Source organism: Melospiza georgiana, chromosome Z, assembly GCF_028018845.1.
Source record: "Melospiza georgiana isolate bMelGeo1 chromosome Z, bMelGeo1.pri, whole genome shotgun sequence".
Classification (NCBI taxonomy): Eukaryota; Metazoa; Chordata; class Aves; order Passeriformes; family Passerellidae; genus Melospiza; species Melospiza georgiana.
In genome coordinates, this window is record NC_080465.1 from 62,808,828 (window position 1) to 62,819,183 (window position 10,356).

The following is a 10,356-nucleotide window of genomic DNA, read 5'->3' on the forward strand; positions in this document are numbered from 1 at the left end:
AAATTAATTATTAAAAACTTCTAATATTTTTAATAATCTTTTTTAAGATCTCAAGAAAAAAGATCTGATACTTTTAATTGATAATCTCACGTAAATCCAGAGCAGCTATGATCAATAACAGACAATTCACGTGCCAAGGGAAAAATGCTGAATCTGAAGTATCTAGGCCATGGGATACAAGTGAAAAGTTTGAGCTCTCAGTTTGATTTTCCCTGCATTTTGTCTATTTGAAGACTCTGAACTTTATATTATAATTTCTTTTTTGGTTTTTTAGCAAGTTCATTAGTTTTCGTTACTAACCCTGAACTCACATACATATAGCAACATGGTGTTTATTTTCTCAGCCACATTTTCCGGACTTACAATTAGTTTTTTCCTGCTTTTGCTTGCAATAAACATTACCACACACTGACACAATCTAAAACCAAGGAACAAAACCACTGCAAATGACTGGCCACACTGGCCTGTTAAAAATACAAAACAAGAAGCTGAACAGGAGATTCCATTTTGTTTTACCCTCATGACTTTTCTGCTGGCTGTAGTGCTGATAAGCACTGCTTATAAAACAAAATGCTATCTACATTTCAAAGATGCACACAGTCCTCATACTGAAGGCATTTTAAGTTTAAGAAAATAAGCATTGCATTTGAATGTGGCTTAAAATGGTATCAAAGAAGTCATAAGCCAGCTCCTGGTCAAATTAAAATCTATTCAAATCTCATATGCAAAGAGTTCAGTTTTCTCATCTGCGTTCCCGTTTAGACAGATGATACAAACTTTAGCCTCAAAATTAGTACTCCCTTTATTCCTAGTGTTATGGATTACTTACATTACCACAGAGCAAAAAAAATCTTCAGATTTGTACAATCCTCAAAATAATAAGGGCATGGAGGACTACAAGATGGTGGACTACAAGATTCTCACCTTTGGCATCCACAAAGATCCACCACATCCCGTATCACAAAATCTCTTCTAAAGCATTAGCTCCCATGTTTTAAATACATGAAGGCAATTCTATTCAATTAAAAAAAAAAAAAAAAAAAAGAAAATGAAAAAAAAAAAAAAACAGAATGCATTCCCTTCCCAATATATATGAAATTGCAAACTTGTCATAAAGGATTTCGTATTGAGTAACCAAACAGGGTTATACTAAAAAGCTTTGGCATTTTTCCCTCTTCACGCACCAGAACTATCTTTTCTAGCTACCTAGATGTACCAAATCACCTTCCCAGCATTCTTACATTTTTGAGCTGAAGAGCTAATCAGTAAATACTTTTGATAGCCTTTCAATAGGCTGGCCCTGCATATGTTGAAAGACAGCATAGTAGCCAGAATGTTTGCTATTGTAAGGGAAGATAATGCACTAATGTAAAATAGAAATATCATTTTAAGCTACAACTAGAAATGTCCAAAACTCAGAGCAATGAATTACATGATTCACAGCACCCAGCCAACCTTGAACCACGATTACTTTGTAGAAATCAGTTTGGCCTAAAAGCTCATTGATATATGAATATCAGACCACATTTTCCAAGGAAGCCAAGATGTCCTTCACTAAGGTTTACATTTCACTCATTAAACATCCAAAACACTCATCTAAGGTACACTACAACACTAAATGTTCTGCTTTTTCGGGGTTTCTTGTGGTTGTCCATTATTATTCACCCAGCACTTAATTTTTCTGTACAAACACACATGAATGCACAGAATTCAATAGTAACTCTTCTCCTTCCCTCCTGAACCACACTTCTGGGCAGTCTATCCTGCTCCTCTCCCCCACAGCACTAGAGATAAAGGCAAACCTGCACCTCATTTTGATTTGGCAGAACACAGACAATAAACACATTCTATGTCATCACCACCTTTCGGGAAGAAGAGACATCACATGGTTGTTCCTGATATGGGCTGCAAAGGCAGGTGCAGGTGGTCCAGATTTAACAGCAATGCAGCAGAACCTGGAGTACTATGACTGGAATATTGGCATGTTATTTGGGACCCCATGGGCCACAGCTGCAGAGCATCTCAAAACTGCAGCCACCTGGGTGTACTCTTATTAGCTGGTGTAACGTGACGCATGTCAAAGACAAGAAAAACGCTACATGGCTGATCTGCCCTACACCCACATTAGCTCACTCTTAATGTATGCGGAGTCAGGCAAACATCTCTGCCTTCTAGTTCCTCAGCAGCTATGAAAGCAGCCAGATCTGCAATGCACTCTCTAAACCAAACTGCAATTCCACAGCCCGAAAAATCCCCAACAAGAGAAAGCAAAAAGATGTAGTTTTCCATCCTAGACCCACAGCCCCATCTCTCTTAAAGAGAAGATTTATGATGGCAGTAAAACAAGTCTTGGTAGACTGCTCCTATTGACTCTGATCCTTACAGAAAGCAGACGAAATGTACATGGCTGCACTGACCACGACTGTGATTCAGGCAATCATTGTTTTCCAACTGCTTCTCCGGGGAAAAAAAATTTAAAAAAAAATTAAAAAAAAAAAATCAAGACGTCTTCCATTTCCTGAAAGCACAACGTGATGGTAGCAGATGTCACCTTCCCCCCAGCCCGGGGTGGAGAGCACGCTCCACGGGGAGGACGGGGAGATCCAGACCCCCTTGGGTTCCCTGCTGCAAACCGGGACGCGGCCGCTAACCCCGGCAACATCTCCCGACGGAAGGGGCTGCTGAGACCGTCCTGCTGCGACGGCGACCATTCGATCGCCGGATGCGAAATCCCCACATTGCCCCCGCCCCCCACCATTTCTCCTTTCCACCACAGAAAAGGTGCGCGTAGGAAAAAATAAAAAACAGGAAACCAGTGCACTGATTTCAGGTCCACGGCTCCACACGACATTATTCTACACACACCCCACCCCCACCAAATAAAAAAATGGAATAAATAAGCGGAGGGAAAGCACGCAGTGCCTCGCCAGAGGCCGGGATGGAGGCGGTCATGGCCGCGTTGGCGCCGCTCCCCGCAGCCCGGGGCAGGTGCAGAGCTGCCCCGCTGGCTCGGAGATGCGCGCACGCCCACGCAGCCGGACAGAGGCCGCCGCAGCGCCCGCACCCCGCTGCGGGCGGGAGCCGCCGGGCGGGACCGGCCCGGCATCCCGCTGCGGGCGGGACAGGCCCGGCATCCCGCACCGGGAACCCGCCCCGCGGGCCCGCTGCCGCCCCGACACCGCGGCGGGGGCGCGGCCGGACCCCCCTCCCGCTCCCGGCCGCGACCCCTCCGCACCTGGTGCGGGTCCGCGCCGCCTCCTCAGCAGGCAGGGCGGCTCCGGCGGGGGCGGCGATGCAGCGCAGGGCGGAAAGCCCAGCAGCCGGCCGCTCCTCCCGCGGCCACCATCTTCCTCCTCCTCCTCCTCCTGCCGCCGCCAGCACCGCCCGGGCCGGCCCCTCCCGCCGCACCGCCCTCACGCGTCAGCACGCCCGCTCGCTCCCTTCCTCCCTCCCTTCCTCCCGCTGCCTGCCGGGGGGAGCGGCGCCCGACGGGCGTGGGCGGTGCCGCCCCGCTGGCCCGGGGGGGTCGGGGGTCGGCGCGGCTCGGCTCGGCTCGGCGGCTGCTCCCAGCGCGGCTTCTGCCCCGGCCCCGTGCCGGTCACACGCCCGGCGCTCTCCGGACCGGCTGGCAGCGCCTGGGCAGCTCGGAGCCAGCGAGGCCTTCGGGGCACCGACCTGTCTGTCTCACCTTCCCTGGGCACGGGCCCCGCAGGCTCGGTGGCCCAGGAGGGAGCAGGTGTGAGGGTGGGTGTGCCAAGGCGCCCCATGCGCATGGCAGCTGCGAGCGGGCCTTGGGCGTCCTCCTCACCTTTGCAGGGAGAAGCTGCAAAGACCGAGGTGCAGCACAGCTAACCGAATTGCGCACGCAGCCTGCAGGGAGGCTTACTGCTGTGCTAGCAAGGGCTTGGCAGTGCCTCTTTCCCACAATATCTACGCCCGTGTTCGTGTACACAAACACAGCGTTGCATCCATAGTCCGGCTGTAAACTATCTCGCGTATATTCTCCAAGCTCCTGCTGCCTGTACTTAACTGCATTCCACACATGCAAACGAAATCCTAAAGTCCTCAAGATAGTGTCTTGCATTTTATGGTATTTAAGCAAAATAAACTATTAGAAGAAATACAAGGTTTCTTTTTCACAGCCGGATTGATACCTAACCAGCTTTTTCATTTTAAAAAAGGCCAGGGGACTTAAAAAAACCTAACAACTGATGAAAAGTTGTAGTATTGGCGACCTAAACTGGTACATTTTGAGAGTATTGTTAATTTATCTCTTTGACAGAATTGTTAAATTATGTCTTCATCCGTTGTTTTAGACATCTGTGAAGTGTTTAGGCAAACCCCACCACAATCTACATATAAAGGCTTCTAACTAATTACTATGATAACTTGGTGTTAATTTGGATTTAAATTCTGTTTCCCCCCGTCTGGTGGATAGAGACATTTTGGTTCTTGGTAACATCATTGACTATTCTCCTGTTACTATATAGTTCAGTCTCTCTGTATTGCACAGCTGCATTTCTAAATGCCCAAATGCTACAGTATTCTCCAAATGAAGACGTAAAAAATGAGACTATGAAAAAAGATGTTGAAAAGAATGAAGAAGTGAAGGAAACACATTTATTCTTTAGACAATCGCTACCGAGGTCCTTTCCTCTGTTTTTAATACATCATAACACTTAATTTCTTTCCCTCCTATGCTAATAGTTTCTATTCATCACTGATTTTCTATCCTGTTCTGGAGGAACCTAACATTTGTAGCAAAAATAAATAAGCCTGGAGGCCATGTCTGCTCCCTTCTTTGCTGTGTCCTGTATGTATGGCCCTGGAACAGCCCCGGGTTACCACGACTTAAGGTGTATTGAATATGCATGACAGATTTCCAAACCTATCAATTCTTGGAGAGTTTCTTTAGATAAAACACTTCGCCTGCAATCAAGCTTCTTTCCCCTGCTCTTCCTCTCAAAATGATGAAGCATCTTGTCCCGAGCGGGATCTTTGTCCTTTTCCAAGAGGGACGTTTGCCCAGGTGACCTCTAGGGGTCCTCCCCGACCTACGTTTTTCTGTTACATTTCTATCGTTTAGAAAGATTAACAACAGCAAGTCTCAATGACTGCTAAATTATACCCTAGAGAAGTTTCACGTCCTAAACGCATTTTTCTCACACAGCTCCAATTACCGCATGTGTTTCACAGCCCATGATGACAGGTCTTTTAGCACATAAACTGTCTGTGAACCTGAAGCGATGGACACTGCTAGAACACAACAGTATTAGTATTGCGAATGCTGCATTAGCATTGACCTTCAGGCGCTTGTTTTCATTATCATCATTATTTAGTGAAATTTCAATCTAGAAATTTAAAACCAACTGAAAAACCAGTAGGAAAAGCACGAAGACTAATCTGTAACATTTATAAAATCAAGTAGCACTGCAGATGAATCAATACTGGATATTAAATTATAACCTTCTGAGGGTGACAGTTTTGTAAGTAGCTGTGGTAATCAGCGACAAATACTTATCAGCCAGCGTCTGGCATATTCAGACAATCTTGCTAGGTAAAAAGTGCTATTTACACTGAACCTATTTTTTCATTGTATGGGGGGGGTGGAGGGAGGGAGAAGGAAGGGGGTGTTGCTATTTATATACCCATTAGCCTAGATAAAAGCTTTGGCCCTGGCAGTTCAGACACATTTTTCCTACATTAGCTTACTAATCTAGTCAGCTTCTATGTGTTTTCAGGAACTGGACATTGCGGTGACCTTAGGTGTGTGTAACATTATTTTCAGGCTTGGGCCAAAAGCAAAACAGCTCTCCCAGGTTAAAAGACGAGTGAAAGCTTGATATTTTTAAGGTCAGATAGCTCAAGACCCCGAAGAGCTGGAAATTAATGCTTTCTACTGTCTGAAAGCTTAGGGTTACAGCTTTCATATCTAAAAGCATTAATCACTAACTGTAGTGGGGTGTGCATTACCTGTTGCTAGAAGAGAGTAGGCTGTTTCAGGGGTGCTTGCTGGTACTGAAATAGGTGGGTTTCAGAAACCAAAATGTTTTCAAATTCTGGTACTGGACCAATGAGCTAAAGGAAGGTAGTTTTATGAATAGTATCTTCCAGACTCAATCATCTTATCCTTTTTACTAGCTTCTTGGTCTGAAATAACTAAGTCAATAGCATGGAATCAGATCTATGGTTTTCAAGCATAAAAATCCAATTTTGTCAACTATTCTGACTTCCCATATAAAATTTCACTGTGCCTTCATCCAATCTGTCTGTAACTCCTTAGCAGCATAGGAAACACTTAGGTTCCACAGCCAGTGATTTTCCATGTCAGCAATGACACCTTAACATAACCTCCAAGCACTGCTGCAATCTCCATGTGCACAAGGAAGATGCTTTTCTTTATCATTTAGATATGTGTAGTCTTAAGGGAGTATTCAAAAAAGTCAAACACTTTATTCTTTAAATGCTTCTTCTGTCTTATCTTTGATTATATTTTATGACATATGAGTAGTATAGCCTCTAAGCAACTGAGATTCAACACCACTTTAAGCTTTCTAGCGCCATTTCAAACATTCATCACTGTTCCAAAAAAGTTGGGGTGCTTGCTTTACAGAATTTGAAAAAAATCCATGTTAATTCTATAGTTAATGAAGTGACTAGATTTTTTTTCTGGTAAGGATTGTTCATCACTTCAGCAACAAGCCAAATGGTGTGCTTACTAGTGGGCTGGTTCCTGGAGTCAGGTACTTCTGAATGCAGTGCCATGAAATCAGTCACGTGATCAGCCCAACTGCTTGGCAAAACCAAGCCAGAAGTAGACTCAGGTCCAGTTTTTTAACCCATAGTGTCATGGTTTAGGAATGGTATTCCCCAGTTTAGTGTTGGCACTGAAACATTATGATTCATGCACCATCCATTCACTCCCCTGGCCCCTCTCTTCCCCTCATCTCTGAAGAAGGCTAGAGAGGAGAACTGGAGGTACAAAAGGCTAGGATCATGGGTTGAAATAGGAACAATTTACTGGAAGCAGCAATGAGATAATAAATGAGCACTAACAGCAACAATATTAATAACAGTGTACAAGAGAGGTGAAGGATTCACATGTGCTCAGCACGCAGACACGTTACCCTTTACTGCCTGCTTCCTACTACCTGACTGGAAGAGACCCCTTCCTCCAGCCCCTGTGCATGCATCAGGTAGTATAGAATAACCTATAGGTCCTGGTCCACGCCTCTCCTGGCTACTACAGAAATTAACCCTGTTCTGGCTGGAACCAGGACACTGGGCCTTCGTATAGGGCCTGTATTTCACATTTTAAAGCAATGATTTGGCACTACTGTCCTTATGATTTCATCAAGTTTTCAGCCTCAGTTGAGGCACTTCTACTATTAACCCCAAGAGGTCCAAGAGGGAGCAAAAGGAGATGCACCCAGCCAAGGATCCTCAGAAGCGTAAGCTCCTTTCTGCTAACAAAGAGAATCCAGCATCGTTTGCATATGGGGAGTTTCAGAAAGTGCTGCAAGTCTTGTTATTTAAAGGTGAAGTTTGTGACAGGTATCAGATGCAATCTTGTACCATTTGCTCTTTGAAGCACCTAAATGTCACAGCTATACTATGCAAAAAATATATCCATTGTGTCAGACCTGCTGTTTGAACACTTTGAACCTTCAGCCTCACCACACTGCCTGGCAGTGTGGAAGTGCTCCTTTCAAAACCATCTGAAAGAGCACCAGTGAAAGCAATTAAAAAAAAATATTTTCAAATGGACAGTAATTGTATGTGATCCCTTTTCACGTGTCAGTCTCATAATACTGTCATACCTTGCTGATGAGAATGCTATAGAAATGCAATACAAGTTTGAGGTAGTTGGTATCTTGGTCAAAGCTCAGTGAATACAAAAAACAGAACAAAAAATCCAACCCAGCGTAATTTACTCCAAATTAATGAGAAAATCATTCAGCTAGCAGCCTGTATTCAGACCAAGGGAGCAAATGTAAGAATAAAAAACGCCAAGCATTTCTACTCAAATACAAAGCAAGTGAAATAAACAAGGTGTAGCAGAGCCAACACAAGAGATGCTGTCATAGCAGCCAGGGATATTTGTGTGGTTTGAATTATGAGTAATATTGGACAATAAAGCCTTGTGGAAAATTTAAATAACCTTCATGTTCTCTGAAGAAACAAGAGGAACAAACGAAATGAAAACAATAGTCTGTCTAGTCTTGCATATACACTTGTATTTACTTTCATTCAAATAATAAGAGCTATTAATGTTTCTGAAATCTGGTTTTCAAGGTGATGGTGAAGCATAGCAATAAATGGACTTCTGTATGTTAAGGGAGTGAAGGCTGAAAATAGAGCCTCCTCCTTGTCAAATCAGCCCAGGAGGCTGACTTGTTTAGACCAAGTTCTGATATATCTGTTATGTTCACTATAGAAAGACCTTTTTACACCCTCCATTTCGAAAAGCTTTACTTAGTGGGGCACTAGCATTAGTCACTATATGATAGATGGCAGCAACAAATGAGGTGCAAAGTGAATTTGAAGGAAGATGTATTTCATGCATTAACGTCTTTTACTCTTAGCAAGATTGCTGGGTCAGGTTGAAAAATGACTGTCATTTGGAGAGGTGAAAAGAGTGGGCAGAGCACATGATTGAAAGGTGTCGATGGATGGTTAGGTGAGAAATGTTTCAGCATTAGCATATGAACCAAGTTAAGGCAAAAGGCAGTTTTTGCCAGAGAAATGGGATCTTGGATTATCTTGCCGAGGAAATTTCAGCCTTGACTGAAGTATATATACAGGTGTGTTCACATATAACTATTTTGTCTTCAAAGAAGGAAAACAGAAGAAAGGGCAAATCATAGGTCTAAATATTTGTCAGTCTTAGGACAGTTGTGGGAGTACAGGTAAATTTAAATCGTTGACAGCACAGTTCCTTTAAAATAGTCTCCTAGTTGTGCTGTAAAGATGTAGCAAACTCTTATGATTACATGCAATCCCTTAATTTTTCTTCAGCCTAATTTTAGATGAAGTAGTCTGATATTTTATGATTTATCTCTTGAGATATTTTTGTTGCTATGGTTTTACTACATATCACCACTAGAATAAATTGAAGTATGTTAACAGAGTCAAGGAAGTGAGCTATTTTTTGTATTAACTTCCATTAAAATGTAGCCTGGATTTATTTATAGTTTTATTTCTTTATATTGGTCTGTAGTGAAGATCATGCTTCATAGGTACTTAATGCACCTCAAGATACCACTAATTGGAAAGCATTTGCATTTAAATTGTTACTATGTCACTAACGGCATGAAAAGGGAAATGGTCAGAAAGTGTAATGTTAGAGACCTTCCTGAGCAATGGGTGCAGTGAAAACATATGTGCAGAAATTACTTTCAGCAGCAGCTTTTTAAATTAACTGTAGGAGGCAGAAGTATAAACAGTTAACCTGTGAATTTTTTTTGTATGAAATATGTTCACACCAAAGTTATCAACACTAAGACCAAATACTGTGGCTCATACATGGTATATCACAAAAATGACACAGTTTCTTTGCTTCAGTTACAACACTACAGTATTAGTAAATATTAGGTGTGGTATTCATTAAGCAAATACTTTCCACCTACTGGTTTTGTGGAATTTAGAAACTGCAATTACAAAATATGCATATATACATGCATATCTATACTTGCATTGTTGAAAAACATATGACTACAAAGATCACTCAAAGTATAATAAAAAATTCCCATGCAGACTGAATTTCTCTCCCTTGAGTGCATGACCAATATCCTATGGAGGCCAAGAGCCAGAACAGAGAGCCATGTCCCTGACCCTCCTCAACAGGTTTCATACATGACAATGCATTAACCAATTTGCATGTTGCTAAATACATACACACCAACTGTTCCTTGTATTTTGGATACCTAGGAGGACCCGTGGTGCACTGAGCAGTGCAGAAAGGGAAATAATCTGCTTTAGTAGAACTAAGGAGCCCTTTCACAACACATGACATGACTTAAACCCCTCCAGAACAAAAGTCACAGCAGTCAGGTGCTAAACACAAAAGCACAGCGAAATCCTGTCCTGCTCCTACAGAATCACCAAAACAAACCAAATCACTCCTGTTTTGCGCCACAACATGCTGCTTAGCATATTTAACAGTATGTTAATGTTAATTAATGTATCATATTCAAACACAGTTTTCTTCCTAGCCTGAGTGGGAACAAACTCCTTATTCTTCCTATCAAATCTTTAGCACCACAAAACAAAAACCCCAAATATATTCACTGACTCAGAAGATAAAAAAATGGAGATAAAAAGAAGTATGATGATATCTTTCAAACTAGTTACCAT

At 42.8% G+C, this 10,356-nt stretch overlaps 1 protein-coding gene across 2 annotated transcripts in view; it reads right to left on the reverse strand.

Annotated features, from left to right (window-relative positions):
• The window catches only part of APBA1 (amyloid beta precursor protein binding family A member 1), an 83,586-nt gene extending 79,757 nt beyond the window's left edge, over nucleotides 1-3,829 (reverse strand). The window contains exon 1 of one of the 2 annotated variants that reach the window (XM_058043445.1): nucleotides 3,809-3,829. The gene's annotated coding sequence lies outside the window, so the exon portion shown is untranslated. Of the gene's footprint in view, nucleotides 1-3,235; nucleotides 3,392-3,808 lie in introns of those variants that run through there. The other variant, XM_058043444.1, reaches the window with a different exon arrangement.
• Nucleotides 3,830-10,356: the final 6,527 nt, after the last annotated feature.